Source organism: Dromaius novaehollandiae, chromosome 2 (genome assembly GCF_036370855.1).
Source record: "Dromaius novaehollandiae isolate bDroNov1 chromosome 2, bDroNov1.hap1, whole genome shotgun sequence".
In the NCBI taxonomy this organism is placed as follows: domain Eukaryota; kingdom Metazoa; phylum Chordata; class Aves; order Casuariiformes; family Dromaiidae; genus Dromaius; species Dromaius novaehollandiae.
This window is the reverse complement of record NC_088099.1, coordinates 51,948,825-51,966,103: the sequence shown is the minus strand read 5'-3', so window position 1 is coordinate 51,966,103 and position 17,279 is coordinate 51,948,825. Positions and strand designations below refer to the sequence as shown.

Genomic DNA, 17,279 nt, shown 5'->3' with positions numbered 1-17,279 from the left:
ACAGTGCCATTAGCAGAACAGCTTGAAATATTTAGGACCCTGGCATATATATATCACAAGACCATTTAAGCAGTCTACAAAGCATTTAAAAGGCAGCTAGCAATAAGAATGCAATTCCCCTGCTAATCCTTAATTCCTTCTTTTATAATAAACTTTCCACCTGTGTTGCCTCGTCTCCAGCTCTCTCTTTACTACTCATCGCTTTTAGGAAGTGCCTCCTCCAAAAGGCAATTCAGCTCCAGGGATTTGAGTAAATGCAGGCTGGAGACAGTGCTGCTGACTCTTGGAATTTTCTTTTTTTTACTAGTCACATAATACTTGGCATGTTCTTTTTGCTCCTGGAGGCACCTGATTAGATGATCCATTTAATTTTAATTTTAATAAAATTTTAAAAGCAGCTCTCCAGCACTCCTGACAGCAAAGGAAACTTTGAGGACTTAATCCAACATGCATAAGAGAAATAAAAGTACATTTAGTTAAATAATTTTTGAAAATCTCATGATTGGCAGGAGTCTGGCTAATGAGTTTTTCAACATCTGTGCTCACCATTGTTCTCCGTTCTTACTGGAGTCAAAACGAAATTTTAAAAGCACTTAATGAAACCTATTTTTCCTGCAGCCTTTATACTTGAAAAGTGCACGTACATACATTTTATGTTCTGAGAAGGAACAATACAGTGTGATTAAATCTTGGTCCATTTCAATCCCTGATTTACACAAATATCATCTTCTACTTATGTATTTCACCTGGCTTACCAGCAGTTTGCATTCCCATGCTTCACGCTCCGGGAGGAAGGATGTCAAGGCTTTGAAGTGAGGCCTGCTTGGGCACCGGGACCCTGGGGATCAGAGCCTCCTCTCGCTGCGGAAACAATGCTGATTGGGGGGTCTGGGCTATCTCGGGGTCCAGATCATATTCCCTTTGTCTGGACCTTGGGAAATAACACCTACCGTCACTGCTGGGGAAGTAATAAATTGTCAGGGCTTTGAGAGATAAGGGCAAGACCCGAAGAATGAAAATGCATCTGTCAGCAGAAACCACAACGGTAAACAACCTACCTAGGGACCCAATAAGGAGCAGGAGACCCCAGACCTAAATATTACTATTGGTCCAAACTACTGCGTGAAGGGCAGAGAGCTTAAGATTGGAAAGTATAATTGCCCAGGGATTTCTTTGTTCGGGGTCCCTCTTCGGAGGCACCCAACTCAAGCTGTAACTACTGCACGCGTGTCATTACAATTTATTTATTTAATTTGCCTTGATTTGGCTCCGAACTTTTCAGCGGGAACCTAGGGTCGGACCCTGCTTGAGTTGTAATTACTGCACGCGCTTCACTAAAATTTACACCCAGGGTGAAGAGGACCAACAGGACGCCGCTGGATCCATGGGTGGTGATAAGCCTTTCTCTCTCTCTCTCTCTCTCTCTCTCTCTCTCTTTTTCTTTCTCTCCTCCCCTTCGCCTTTCCCCACCTTTTCTCCCCACTCCGTGGAAAATAAAGTTAAAAGGTTGTACGATATTTGACTGGTTTTAGCGTCTTAATCTCGTCCTTGGAATCGTAACGAACCCCCCCCCGATATTGGATGGGGACAAAAGCGTACAATCAGCTGCCTAACTTTGCCTCGTGTTGTTCTGCCACTACCTCTCTCTTACATGCCTGAGGAGATAAGATTACGTGGGGCACAATCTTCCCCTCCCTCTGAAGCCCCACTCCCTGTTACAGCCCTAGGGCTGAGACACAAACCTTCGCAGGAGGAAAAGCAGCCACATTCTTAGAATATCACTGAACTGATACCACCACACCCTGCACTGAAATACTCTTTTTTCCTAACATTAGAAGTTGATGATTAAACTGTCTTAGTCACCACAGGATGTAATGCAAACAATAAAGTACTTTCTATGCATAGCTGTGATTTCAAAAGCCAAGGTGAAGTTTGGTATTGTCTGAGAGATCAGGCAACTCATCAAATAAGGAGCATATCTTGTTTCTCTTGAATGAATTGTAGCAGTGCAAAGCTCTGAAAAAGGTTATGATGGTGGAGGTTTCAAACTGATCCATCTCTTCCTTCCTAAATGTTTTTATGTGGAGGCAAGATTCTGTCCCTTGCACATATTTTATTCTTTGGGTGGAGGAATAGGACAGGGATTTCCAATCTTTTAAAAAAGAGCTATCGGATGAACACAAGTTAAAAAGAAAACATCTCCTGCAGCAAAATGAGGATTGGGGACAGATGAAAAATGTGCAGATTCACTTATAAGAGGAAAATTAATAATGATCACACTATTACCTTTAATCTCTCTATGTTGAAATGCAAACAGAGCATGTTATTTTCACACATCAGAATTTGTTTTTAATGCAGCTACCAACAACAGTTGTTGATGGAAGAGGGGGGCAAAATAAGGTGACTTTAAAAGCATTCCTTCTTAGGGAACTACATAAAAGTTACCAGGGTATAAAACTGGAATTATGGCCCAGCATAAACTCTACCTTCAGACTTTTGATAGTAAAATTTGATGGGAGTAATACATCTGCATCCTAACTCAACAGACACCAGTCCCTTTGTTTTCATGCACTTGGAAAAAAGAAAAACCATAACATAGCTGTGCTTATATCTTCTGTCATATGAAAGTGAAAGGAATTTCCTAATTTCAGAAAATTAGGACTTTACAACCGCACACAGGCAGCAGAATCACTAACTTCTTTGCACCTGTTGCCCAAATACAAAGACAGCAGGTGACACCGTGACCCCTTCTTCCAGCCATTCCGGTTTCGTGCTGCTGAGCCACGTACCATGAAGCCTCACCAACCTCTATCAGTGCGTGCACCAGTAAAAGCTTCTATCACAGAAATAAAGCACAAGCACACACTCTTCGGATGTACTATTTTCCCCTGAGAGACTCCATTCTGGCAAAAGGAAAGACCAAAGAAACAGCCACTTTGGCCGGTGCTGAGCGCAGCTATTCTTTCCCACTGCACTGCGAGCCATCTTGGAAGAGGCAGAGCAGCAGATTTGCAGTATTTGCATGGCTGGATTGTTGCCCCCTCCCCCTTCCCCCCCCTTAAATCCACTACCTCTTCACACTGGTGTGTGGAAATCCTCCTGTAATCTTGGAGGAGGTAGGACTTCTGCATGTCCTGAATGCATATATTTTTTCCAACCTTACTGGCATGAAAAGAGCCACACTGTCACAAAGGGAGCAGCTAAAGCATGGATAAATGTAGTAAACTGCAGAATCTCTATCAGGAAACAAAGCAGTCCAAAGTATCCCTCCAGACTCAGACTTTAGACTCCAGAAGAGTGTAGGTCCTCCTTTACTTCTGTGTTAGCCTACCTCTCAAGAGCATCTGGTGAGCTGTGTGCCCTCACCACATTAGCTCTGTCCCACTACTCCGTGTGCCTTGTGCCCCAGCCTGCTCCCTGCCGATTTCCAGTACGACACTGGAGGCGACTCTCCTGTGGGGGAGCTGGCAGCAAGGTGACACTGCCTGTTTGGTGCACCCCTGTTGCAAAGAGGGATTGCACAGTGCAAGCACATGCACAGAGGCACAGTCTTCTACCCAGATTTTGAGATGGCCACATACATTTAATGTGTATGGGAGAACCAAGGTGCAAGTCTCAGAGCAGAAATGCAGAGGATCCTTTAAGAACGCTGCAGCCCAGTGAATAAAGATTTCATCACCCAGCTGCTCCCCATTTGACTCTTCTCACATCTAGCTGACTGCATACAGAGCACCCCAAGGCAGTTGTCTCCTCTTCCCCACAACAACACCTGAGATCCACACTTATCAGGGGATGAGGGCCTTGGAAACTCCTAACCCAGAAAGGAGCTGCACTGCTGTGCAGGTTGCTTGCTACACCTTCATGCATGTGGAGGCAGGAACCGAGTTTGCACGGTTTTGCAAAGCTCTGTGACACTACGTTATTATATTACAATGTGCAATCATCAAACACGCTGTTTGTTCAATTCCTTCTCGATTAAATTCAGCTTCATCAAACCTAAGTAATGACTGTGTTTTGTTTTAATAGCAACCATATTTCCATTCTAAGTGTCTTACTGAATATTCTCTTCCCCTTTTAGACCTTTCCATGATCTCCGAGCAGATTCATGTCCCATCCTATTTTTCATTTTCCTTCTCATTCTTTTTCTTGCCATGCAGGCAGCTTCCTCCCTATGAACTTTGTTGAAGCATCTCTCTGGTTTCTGACTTTCAGTATCTCCAGGGGTCTGATTGTGCATGCAGCCCTTGAAGCTGAATCAAACAGGCACCTTTGTCCTGAGATGATGGAAAGTTAGCTGCTTTGATTCCTCTTGCTATTGCGTGCAGCAGATAAAAGTGGTAATGCTTAAACAAATCAGACATTTTCCTGGTGATTGTATAGCTCTGCTCAGGTACCATTTTTACACAAACATGATCTTGCTGCACAGACTACCTACTTCACCTAATTATCATTCCTCCAATATGACAATTGTCATTTCATTTTTAATATACAACACACAAACGAAGAGTGGGCAAAAGAGAGGGAAGGGACAACAAAGATGAAACCTAAAGGTACCTTAAAAAGGCACAGGGAACGGGAGAAAAGCAGCTTCAGCTCCCCTCAGTCCGCAGGCATTCAGCACAAAGGTGAACCAGCAAGGGCACCAGTGCGATTGTCTTTCAAAGGTTCCCACACCCTCCGCACACATGTGCGCCCTCCCTACGCACGTCGCTTCAGTAACCTGGGCGACCCGTCACGAATACATTGTGGGAGAAATGGCTGCTTTTAAATAGCTAAATGCTTTAGTAAGGAAACATACTTTCGATGAACAGATTGCTGCCGGAAGAGGAGAGAGTACTGAAGTAAATAAAAACCAAAGGCACTGCAGAGTCTTGTATGCCATGTAACCAGGTACACAGAGGTGGAAGCAGGGAAGCTCTGGCCTCCTTTTCACTCCTCAGTGGATCTTTCCATTTCTGTTTCTTTTAGACAGTGTCCTTGAATTCTCCTTGCACGTATGTTTGTGCCATGGGAGAACAGGGAAGCTTACTTTAAAGATATTTTAAAGGCTGTGTTTTTTTTTTTTTTTAAATGACACTTTGAGCCAATAGGGGTCTGCTTACTGTTTTGGATTGCATATATAATCTGAAAAGGATTAATGTAGTGCTGATTGCTAGGCTAAACTGGTTCAAAAAATGTTAGAGCATAATGTACCCTATCTAATGTTTAATAATAGCTGTAGTTCCTGAGTTATCATACTTCTGTTGTTTTCGGTTTTTTATTCATTTCAGTAGCAATATAATCATTTGATGTTAAAATTGCTCCTACGTTACCCTGGATAACTTTCAGAAAAGCAGGAGCTTTATATAACAGTATGTCAGGCTTCAAAGCAGGGAACTGTAAGGACTTGAAGGAAATTTTGACCAGAGCTGAGAGGGCTGCAACAATGCGTAATTTCCCTACATGAGAGCAGTTTTGTTGCTGGTAATGTGGGGTTTGTTTGTAGATAGAACAATGGAAATTTCTTTCTTTGGTGAATAATTATTAAAGAACAAAGTAATCTGCATAGAAACCAGAGGGAAGATTTCTTTTCTCAAACATGGATCATTTCACGATTCGGCTTACAGCACAGTTCTGCAAGTCAATATCAGCAAAGAGATGGGGCAGTCACCCAGCGAGGGAGGGGGGTGTCAACCAGTGAGTGTGTGGGTGGGAACTTCTTAAACTCAAATTGTTCTTGACAGAAAAATATCCTGTAGTCATCCCATAGGTAGGTATAACATATAGCTGAAAAGCTAGGAAGTGCATATCAAAATGAGGGGGATTGTAAACATTCTTTTTTAATCACGGTTGATCAGATAGTTTTAATCGTTAGGTTTCAGTTTGACACGATAGCAGAGAGAAGAGACCTCAAATCTGAAGCGCATGTATTTACCACTGAAAAGTCAATTCCTCTGTCACTAGCTCTGGCAATAGTATCACTATAATTATGAGTTTAATATCTGAAATTCGTTGATTTCATATTTGCATGCATGTATGCTAACTAAAATTAATTAATTTTAATTGCATACACCAATTACAACATCAGGCTCATTTTCCAACATATTATTCCTCACTGATTACATATCCTCTAAGATTGCTTTAATTTTTCATTTTGTGCTTTAAAGTCAAAGAATAATATGTATTTCTAATTAAGCTCACTTACATATCTCACTGCTGATTAAATCACTATTTAATATTTTATAACACAAGCCACCTTTAATTTCCCCCACTGAGAGCAAAAACCTTGCAGACTCTTTTCTTTTTCCCCTCAGTTTCACCGACCTTGCCATTGCTGTGTTGCTACAGGCAGATTTCTTCCATCTTCACAGCAGAATGTCAATGAACCACCTTGTTGACAGGAATTCATCCCTGGGGGAAGGCAAGCGCCTTACTGACCAAAGGACCTGGGCTAAAGAGATCAGCAGCCTGCCACCACCCCTAGGAGAAAAGAAATAGACATTTAGGGAGAGATTTTTAACAGGGCCTTAAGGGACCGCAAGTCTCACTGAGAGTCTCTGGAAGTGACACGATTCAGACCTTTCAGGGGCTCCTGCAAGTCACCTGTTGGTGCCTACCAAAGCTGGGCTGTGTGCTGAGAAAGGAAAAGAAAAAGGGGACTCTCCTCCCTCTCCTAGCCAGCACAGCAGTCAGCCAGTCCTGAGCCAGGACTAAATTGCTATTTTCAAAGTCTTAATGTAAGTTAGTAGGATATCTTGAGGAGAAGTCCCAAACCTGCCTCTAGCTGCCCGTGTTAATCGTACAGCTTGGGCAGAACAAGCTAAATAGTCACGTTTCCACCACAAGATTCCTGGGAAAGCAGAAAGGAAGAAGGTACACCAGATTAAATCTTCAGCAACTCTGACTTCTTAACAAACAAAAAAAGGCTAAGAAATGAAGTTCCTGGTACCTCAGAACTTGAGCCAAGTTTCACTGAAATCAATCGGAAACTTCTGATCACTTCTTTAAAAGCATGATAATCCCATACGTGACAGATACATGTATCAACTGACAGGGGGATAGATTTAGGAAGACCAGTGTTAATTTGGGCTCTGAATGAAATCAAAACATTCCCAATATCTGTGTTTGGATGCAGAACACTTCTTTGACCAGTTATTAAGAAGGAGTCATCTTTATCTGATTGTTAAAATATTCCTTTACAGCAGGCAACTCTGACAGCATCCAATTAATTGGCTAGAGACCCATTCGCCCAGATTTGTCACACCCAACTGCCAGCATTTCAGCAAAGTGCTGGATCCTTCCCATAGGCAACAGAAGGAGACTAGAGTCCAGAGCATGGTTCACCCCCTCTAAGCTCCAAAGTGTCCTCTCCATTGACTACTGAAGTTTTAACTTATGATCATCTAACATTAGGCATTTCAGTTAAGTATACCACTGTGATTACTTCAGGTCAGAGAAGAAAAATAATCAAATTGGAAAGCAACACTGTAACTAAAAATTTTCTCTCAAAACAACTCAGTCAACTGGGAAAAAATAAAGACCAGAAGACTTTGCACATTAAGTTTGAGACTGCAAGGCAGATCTAAACAAAAAGTACATATCAGCATGCATATTTGATGATATCAAAACAGGAAGATACACTCAAAGGAAAAATATACTGATAGAACCATTAAAAAAGATATTTGGGGGAACACGGAAGACACAAAGAAGAAAAACTGGGACAAAAATAAGGCAGAGGAAAAACTTGGAAAAGAAAGACAATAAAAAAGAACAATATTTTTTTAAAAAATTTTCCCTATCTCCCACCCCTGAAAAATAAAGAAGTCATTTATATTCACTTTTCTTCTGAGAACTGGATGATTATTCAGGCTATGTTAGAGATGTAGGAAAATACTGTTGCTGTGACCAATAGGTTAGCATAATCCTTCCAAGGAAAAAAATGCATGCCATCTAAATAAGAATGATGAGCCAGCAGACTTTCTCAGATAATAAATAGAAAAAAAAAAAAAAAAAAAAAAAAAAAAAAAAAGGATTGGTGTTTGAAGCTATACTATAGAAACTACTTTGAGTTTGAGTTCCTAGTATAGGTCTCCTCTGTACGTTTATTCATTTTGACACCAGGGTTCTAAAGATATTGAAATTAGTAGGAAATAGGAGCCTAAATTCAGGCATTAGTCAGTCTGTCACACTTTATAAGCTTTGAAATGGGGTTCATTTTCTGCTCCTTACTTCAGAGTAATATCACAAGGATAAATATATTAAATACATGTAATCTCAGCTCCTAAAAGAGATAATTTTGCATTTAAAATAGAGAAAAATTATAGAACCAATTGCTCAAATTTTCATTGGATGCATTGTCATCTAGAAATTAAGCCAGAAATTTTACATACGCACAAATATATAGGAATTTTACATATACAGTTATCTTTACATATCTGAGCAAATGCAATCTCTTTATTTCCACATACAGTTTGTTTGTGTTTGTATGGTTATATGTCCTCTACTTCCTTTGCTTTTCCATTAATTAACATTTCAACAATTTGCATGTTGGCTGCTAAGTGTGCTATCTCAGAAGATAATACAAGTAGGATTGACTTAGTCTTAGTCCTCTAAAAAGTAAGCACCTACACACAGCTAGCTGATTGAACCCCTTTGGCAGTCAATGGAAACAGGTACAAGAGGGCAATTTATTTTAGACAACTATCCTCTACAAATGCCTGTTAAGAGATCTTCTACAGGAGAAGATCTCTGGATTATCCAGAGTGTAACCTTGAGGAGACAAAAGAGAGATAGTGTTCAGAAAAGACAGCAGATGAGGAGAACGCAAAGACATCTTAAGGTGCCCAGGGCTGTGAAAGTATTGCCAAAGTGATAGTAATGCCCATGGCTGGAATTTTTGAATCTGAAAAATGAAATCACAGAATCACAGGATAGTTGAGGTAGGAAGGCACCTCTGGATATCCTCTAGCCCAACACCCCTGCTCAAGCAGGGTCACTTAGAGCAGGCTGCCCAAGACTGTGTCCAGAAAGCTTTGGGATATCTACCAGGATGGAGACAGCCTCTCTGGGCAACCTGGTCCAGTGCTCAGTCACCCTCACAGTAAAAAAGTGTTTTCCTACATTCAGACAGAATTTCCTGTGTTTTAGTTTGTGCCCAGTGCCTCTTGTCCTGTCACTGGACACCACTCAGAAGAGTCTGGCTCCATCATCTTTGCTCCCTCCCTTCAGATATTTATACACATTGATAAGATCCCCTGAGCCTTCTCTTCTGCAGGCTAAATAGTCCCAGCTTTCTCAGCCTATTCTGGTGTCTCAGATGCTCCAATCCCTTAATCATCTTCATGACCTTTTGCTGGACTCAATTCAGACTGTCCATGTCTCTCTTGTACTGGGGAACCCAGAACTGGATCCAGCAATTCATAAATGGTCTCACCAGTGCTGAGCAGAGGGGAAGGATCACCTCCCTTGACCTGCTGGCAACAATTTGCCTAATGCAGCCCAGGGTGCTGCTGGCCATCTTTGCCACAGGGGCACGTTGCTGACTCCAGGTCCAACTTGTTGTCCACAATGACCCCCAGGTTCTTCACTGCAAAGCTGCTTTCCAGTAGGTCAGCCCCCAGTGTGTACCAGTGCATGGGGTTACTCTTGCCCAGGGGCAGGACTCTGCACTTCCTTTTGTTGAACTTCATGAGGTTTCTCTCTGCCCATCTCTCCAGCCTGTTGAGGTCCACCTGAGTGGCAGCACAACCCTCTAGTGTATCAATACGTATTGGTGTATCCTTCCCAGTACATCCCAAAAGACCCTTAAAAATGCTCCCATGTTATTTTATAGCAGAAGGATGTGGCAAACATTTTGAGGGAGACAGAAGATGGCTTCTGATGTTTGCATTTCTGCTTCATGTATAGAATCAATAACAGAGCTGGGAACAGCATCATAGCTGACCCTGTGATCATATCCCATATGCATGGAAGACTCACAGCAAGGATTGTTAATAACCAATATTGATTCACTTTTCCCTAATGCATGGACAAAAATGTCATCAATAACCTGGTCAACAGCTTGAAGCAATGAACCTTATAATACAATGAGACTTATAATACCCTACTAAGCCAGGAATAACACAGTGTTCATTTATTTACTCAAACTTCACATCAGTTGCATGTAGTCCTCTGAGATATTAATGGATTTAAGCAGCTGGCATATAATTTACATGGCCACTTCATTTGATGGAGTCACACCCATGTTGTGTCTCAACCTGGTGCTGGCTTTATACTTGGCTGAGCTGGCTTCATCTGTCTTCCCGCCTCCACCTATCTCTGTTCTGCTGTTATCCTTTCAGCCCTGAGAGCTAGCATTTGAATTTTATTTTTTCTTTCTTCTACCAAGCTATTACAAGCAATATATCACAGCAATTATGAAAGGTTTCTGAGTTTTACCATATTGAGGGTGATATGAACATGGAAAAGAATTTCAAGATAAAAGCAATTCTCCTAAGAGCCTTTTCCACTACATTCATTTCCCTCATTAAAATAAGTGATTGTACAGGTGTGTGGAGTATAACTAGCCACTAAAACCTGTAGACCTCTCCTAGGTGAAAACAATGCTAAAGGGGACTAAGTACCAATTTTCAGTAAAACTGTGCATAAGGGCAATGCAAGCAGAAAACAGATGATAATCCTGTAATAGGTGTCACTTCTAAATGTACATTCAAATGAATAATAATGTGAGTATAATCCTATGAACCTTCATGTGATTGCCATTTATTTAATTTGTTAAAAAATCTAAATGTACTTCTTTGGAGGGCTGGAGGGCTTTTGAGGAGAGGTGGAATGTTTCTTTTTTACATTTTTATCTCCTTACAGCTTTGCTTTCTATCTGTGTATACAACATTCATTACCATGGTTTCTAAGTGTGATCATCACAAGAACATATTTATGATTAGCTATGCTTTTTTTTGCCCAGTGAGAAACTGATGCTAGGCTCAAGCCAGGAAATTTGGCTAGAGAGCAAGACTCCAAATAGCAGTCCATTGTAATTTAAAGGATTTTAGCTCCTCCCCATAAGAAAATTTGAGGACTTTGACACAGCTTGTATCTAGGGAAAAAAAAGCTCTAATTTTGAACTCGTCATGTCTATCTTTAATAAGGAGCTGTTTTTTGGAGCTAGATTTTTTTCTCCATAGAGCTTCAGTCATCAGTGAAAATGACAGAGGAATGTCCATTTCATTGAGTATGCATGGCTGTATAAATAATAAATAAATAAAAAGTTTTCAGCAGCATGGCATTTGTAAGCCACACACACAAAGTAACCTCACTAGCAAGCTGGAAAAATGTTATGGCAAAATTCTGAACAGAAATTCGAACAGAAAGGCTTGCTTTACCCTTCCTTACTCAGGTACATAGAGATGAAAGAGAAACCTTAAAATGATCCAAGAGTCCTTGGAGATGTTTTGTATTATCCTCAGGTGCCCTTTGCACCACTCAAGGATTCAAAGATTTGTTCTGTTAGGACAAGCAACACAGTAAAAAATGGCAGCACGGAGTTCAGTTCTTGATGTCTCTGAAATTTCCAATCAAATGTATTTGTGCTACAAATAGGCCATTTCCTTCCCACATTCTCTCCAGTAGCCATTCTAAAAAATCACTGTGTGTCTGAAGCCAGCGTAGATCCTCCCTCTCTGCTAAACCACCATCGGTAAATAAAGTTTGTGCAGAACTAATTAGGCCTGTTATCATATCTGCACAGTTCCACTGTCTGCAATGTATATATTGAACTGGTGCAATATCATTGATTTTGATAGAGTCTCACGAGGTTACCTGATGCATCCTTTTAATTAAAATTCAATAAACACTTCTAATGATAAAGATACACAGAAAGGAGCAGAATCAAGATCTCTTCCAGCAGCTGTGTCACTTCTGAAGGGTGAGCGAGAGTAAAACAAGCTGTACAGACATATTTTTGTCACTGAAGTCAGCAGATAAAACTCTGAACACACATAGGGAGCAGATCTGATAAGTTAAAAGGTGACATTTTAGTATTGTCACTTTCAGAATAGAACCGTACTTCAAAGAATATGTCCTAAATGGTTTTAAAGATGTATTCTGGAGGGGTTAACACATTAATTTCACATCAGAAACATCTAACAGGCACTGCAAGATAGATAGGATTACTTGCATGGTCTTTCTTTAAAATATTCTATGCCCATGGTTTACCACTTAGGTAAGAAAGGGGAAAAAAAAAGAAATTATCACATTTTATACTCTTTCAAATGTATGGCAGTCACTCCTTTTATTATATACTTTTATATGTTTTTGCCACAACTAGCAAAGAGGTCAAACAGAAATGGCTTCTACAAAGCAGAAACCCAAAGAATACCAACTAATTATGAAAGACCCTCAGAACAGTCAGAAAGTTTGAGAATACAAAGACATAAAGTTGCCCGTGCTTTGTTGTCTAGTTTCTATCACTAGGATGCACATCAAACATATCATTTTCTTTCTTTCCATTATGACAAAGCTCTTTATGTTGCAACAAGAATAATAAAAAATCAAGATCATGTTTTGAATTCAACAAAAACTATAACATAAGAATAGCCATACTCAGTCAGATGAAAGATCCATCTAGACCACTCTCTGACACTGGCCAGTAATGGATAAGCAGCAGAGAACATAAAAACGAAGACAATTATGCAATGATATTTCCCCAGAACGATCTCAAAGTAACCACTTAACTTTGGTGTCTTAACTACTTGAGACAGGAACTGAAGACAACATACACTAACTCTGTAGTCTTAGTGGACAAACCAAATAAGTTACTTGATTTTGTGGGGTTTTTTTCTATTTGGAAAATTCAGAGACACTCTGTCCATAATGACCTCAAGCATCATCCAGAGAAAGCTAAAAACTCCCTGCCCTTGGCCATACAGAAAGCCCTTTCGTTCTCCACTCTGCTTTCCTTCCAGATGTAGAGATACTTTTGCTAGCTGCCACCAGTAGGACTACTTAATTAGAAGCAAAGCTTAGTTATCTCAACACAAAATAAAGAATGATATATCCACCACAGTATTTATTAAACAGAAGCTTTTGTGAAAACGCCTAGAGCAGGCATCGCAAAGATCGGAGGCAGACAAGCCCTATACTTATTGATAGATGCTTTGATTAGCTGAGTTTTCACTTTAACTACACATTACATCAATAGTGTTGCTCATTTTCATTACTGCAACAGAGGGCTATTTCAATATTGCTTTCAAATCACACTGTCCTTTCTTTTCCAAGAATACACCTGCCCAACACCCTTCATCCTGTCTGATAAGCCTCTGTGTCTCTGAATCCAGATACTTTAGCATCTGGCACATGACCTGTCATTTAGATTGCCATAAGCAAGTACACTTGTGATTCCAGGTTACCATCAACTTGATTATTTTCAGTGTTTATGTTATGCAGATATATAGAGTCTAAAAGAGATTGCTTTTACCCCTTTCTGTCTCTTTTACATGGGAAAGATAACACATCTCTTTGGGCTGAGAGCATCATATTGAACAGCAGCCACAAACAGCGGTATACTGATCTATGCCAAGGATTCTTAAAGACAACCATAAAATACATACATAATTCTCACTCCAAAGAAAAATTACTTCACTGGAGCTTTTCAGAATATTCCTTCTTTGTTTTCCATCTTTGAACACACACAAGTCCAAAGACTGTGCTTAAGAGGAATTGTTAGTGGATTTTTGAAACAGGCCTATACTCCTTGGACACCTTTCTCCTAATACATTATTATAATAGTTTATCCATTGAACTATATTCAAAGACCAATGTATATAACACATTTAGCTTTAGTCTAGATATTCTCAGTTGTGACACTTCCTTAAGCACTTGCGAAGTCATTACCAATTCCTCCCACAACAACCTTTTTAAAATACAAGGACAAAGTCACAGATTTGACCTTGATGAAAGCATTGTTGATTATTTTTCCAGGTATTTCCATATTGCAGCTTAATTTTGTACACAATGGACTCTGTAGAAAGATACTTGGTTTATGAAATGTAGTTTAGAGTTTCTTTTTGTCTCCTTCAAAGAACAACTTTCTCTCGGTATATTTTTGAAAACACTCATTAGGGTGAGCTCTGTGGGGCTTAGATAGGGGCTTTTCACACTTCAGGGAAAGAGGAAAGGCTTTTTTCAATGATTTGTATCCATCTCATAATTTGAGGAAAAGAAGAAAAGAAGAAAAGAAGCTGAGGCTTTAGATTTACTACGGACTGAATAATTTTCTTGCATCAAGTCCTATACATTAGCGTTGGGTGTTGGGAGCTTTTTTCCAATCATAGCATTTTGCAGATAAAATAACAAAAGTCATATTAGGACTCAGTAATAATATCTTCTTTAAAATTAATGCTTCAGAAACAGCAAGGGACAACTGAAATTTCTCAGGCTTCTTTCGGGTAAGTGAGAAAATTCAGCGTCTAGCAAGAAAAGGGACATCTGTCATTTCCTGGAAAAGTGGAGCATGCAAAGAGTAGCCTCAAAACCTAGCTCTTTTTTTTCATCTCCTCAAAATATACACAATTAATTCCATAAGCATTTTTTAATTGTAGTACCTATCTAGTAGGATCCCTTTGCCCTGAAATCAGGTTATTTTGGTGGCTATATGAATTGATTCTTATAACTCTGAGAATCAACACAAAGCAAATGATATTGTATAAAAATTAATCAACAGTTGTAAAACAAAAGGGAATTTCTTTTTTTAAAAAAAGACATTTAGATGGCTCTGCTTATGAGAGGAGGAAAAAAAAGATTATATTCGAACTCTGTTGAAATCAGCGTTCCATTGCTATCAGTGGTCTTTATCTCAGGCCATATAAAAATACCAAGAGCTAGAATGGGGGCCAAACTGAAATTCAGACAGGTACTTCCTACCATGGTGTTCCTATTCACTTCTAACTCACTTCACAGCTGAGAGTTTCTCCATTCCCAGCCCTTCATAACATCACTCCTTCCACACTGCCTTTCTCGTGCGCCTGCTAGACCCCCTGGTCCTTGTGCCTCCCAGTGTATCTCCAGTTTCATGTCCTGCTGGGTTCCCAGAGAGCCTGGTCTGCAGAGGCCTTGTAAAAGATGTGGCCTCCTGGAGATGTTCAACTACTTCGCTCTGTTGCGCAGGAAGAAGCTGCCCAGCCAAACTGAACTGAACTAGCAAAACAATGTTTTATACTTTAATCTGTGCACACAAACATTCCTTTTTTCTGGACTACTTTGCTCGCTGTGAACATGATAAAATGGAAGGCAACAGAATGAATATAAAACGACAAAATTTAATTTACTTTCAGAATCCATATCTAGTACTTTGCATGATACACAGCTTAAAAAAATCCACCACAGAGAGGAAGTCACAAAAAAGGGCAAAGAAACAGATTTTTAGAGGTGTAAACATGAATGCTAGCTACAGATAGGAAAATTTTTTCTACTGCCTAGTTAGAGGTGCTCCACACTTACAACTGCCTCATTATGTGTAGAAACCAAAATATTACAGTAGACTGATGGGAGAACCTTGTAAGACTTAGGGCTTGGATTTGTTTTGGACAATTTCAAATCTTTCATTTTAAGGCCTACTCTCTTTGCTTCAAAATGCAGAACTAGACCGGAAGTCTTATGAGGGTGGCTTTCTGATTTATGAGGCTTCTACTGCCAATCTCAGTTGAAACAAAGAAAAGAAAGCTGATGGAAAAATGTATGAGGAAAACATGTAAAAAGCATGTTTCACAATCTGAAAAATCGATGGTTCCAGTTCCTTTCTAAAAATAAAATTCAGGGATCAAACAGATAAAGTTTATTTTCCCAGCCCTAATACTACAGGGAGCCAATTTAAAAACAGTATATATTTTACTTAAAAAAAAAAATCCATGATGAATATTGCATAATATAATTTGAAAAGATAACACAGTCTTTCAAAAGGATTCTATTGACTTATATAAAATTCTGACGGGAAAAGTTAGATCCTTTGTAAATTCATAAGATAGCCACAAATACAAAAGCGAACGAACTTCTGATAAGCTGGCATTAGAAAGATCAATATATAGTTACACAGAAAATACAGCAGTTATGATACAAAAATTATCAAAGAAACAGCAGAACCTGTCTGAACCAGGGCTGAAGAATATAGTTCACTAACCGGCTGGTTCCAAAGCAATTGCCGGTGTTTGGGACCTATGAGGCTCTGCAGTTCTTTGAAAAATAACCCTTTCTAAAACAAAATGTAAAGGTAGCCTGGATTTAAACAAAAAAAGACAAAAGTCTCACTTGGGACAGACTTGGAAGAAAGCAGTTTCATAAAGTTGCTAGTTCCATTTTCCTGATGTGGCTTAAAGACTGCAATCACTGAAACTTGTGTCTTTGCTGTTGACGGGTTCCACACAGGGCCTTCACAGGGTGAGTGCTGCAGCTCACATTGCAGCTGCAATGCTATAAGGAGAGACCATCGCTAGCTTCCCTAACTTGTCAAAACTCTTGCTGCTAAATGTTGCCCAATAAATATAGGCAGCTAGGGATTAACTGAATTTTCATCTGCTTACCTTTTTCCTAGCTGTTCAGCCCAGTTTGTTTTTTACTGATGGGTGACTTTGGCTCCTAATCCTGTGTTACCAGATTCATCTGAAATATATGGGGCTACTCAGGTGAATTAAGTCCCAGAATCAGTGCTAAAGTTCAAGTAGGCTCCTGGCAGTGAGGCAGACAGAAGTCTAGAAAATGATCCCTGAAGTTATTGAACAGGGATTGGTACTCTTCCTTCACAAATGCACTGTAAAAGGCTATGTCCAAAGGAGTTGGTGAGTTTTGCTCAGTTGTGGTTGGAGCACAAAAAAAGAACAGAGAGAGAAAGAGAAAACCTCTGCACTGATTCTCTCCCTGCAAAATCCTTCAACTGAAGGACGCAGATTACAAAAAGCTAAGATGAATGAAATACCTTTTTTTTTTCTATTTTAGCATTTGAATGAGACCCCATTAGAGCAGGTGCTGAGTGAAAGGCACAAATTATCATAACCTTAAAGAAAAAGCTGATCTTTAGTTCAGTATTTAGGAATGTAGGCCAGTCCTTAATGTACAGATGAAGATCCCTTATGCCTAATAACAATTTACATGAGGAATTCATTGACTTTAATGCTGACAGCATTAATGCTTTGAAGTGCTAAACTTTTACAACAATCACATAAGCATGGCAGGAAGCAAAATAACATTCTAAAACATCCCTAAAGATAGCAATTGAAGTGTTTTAATAAATTCATGCAAGACCAGGCTACTTT

The 17,279-nt window shown here is 39.8% G+C and overlaps 1 long non-coding RNA gene across 1 annotated transcript in view; it reads right to left on the bottom strand.

The window, feature by feature from the left end:
• Window positions 1-17,279, bottom strand: part of LOC135327494 (uncharacterized) — a 296,042-nt gene that overhangs the window by 59,565 nt on the left and 219,198 nt on the right. Inside the window, exon 3 of the long non-coding RNA XR_010387688.1 lies at window positions 6,304-6,459. This is a non-coding gene — a long non-coding RNA (uncharacterized LOC135327494). The remainder of the gene's footprint in view (window positions 1-6,303; window positions 6,460-17,279) is intronic.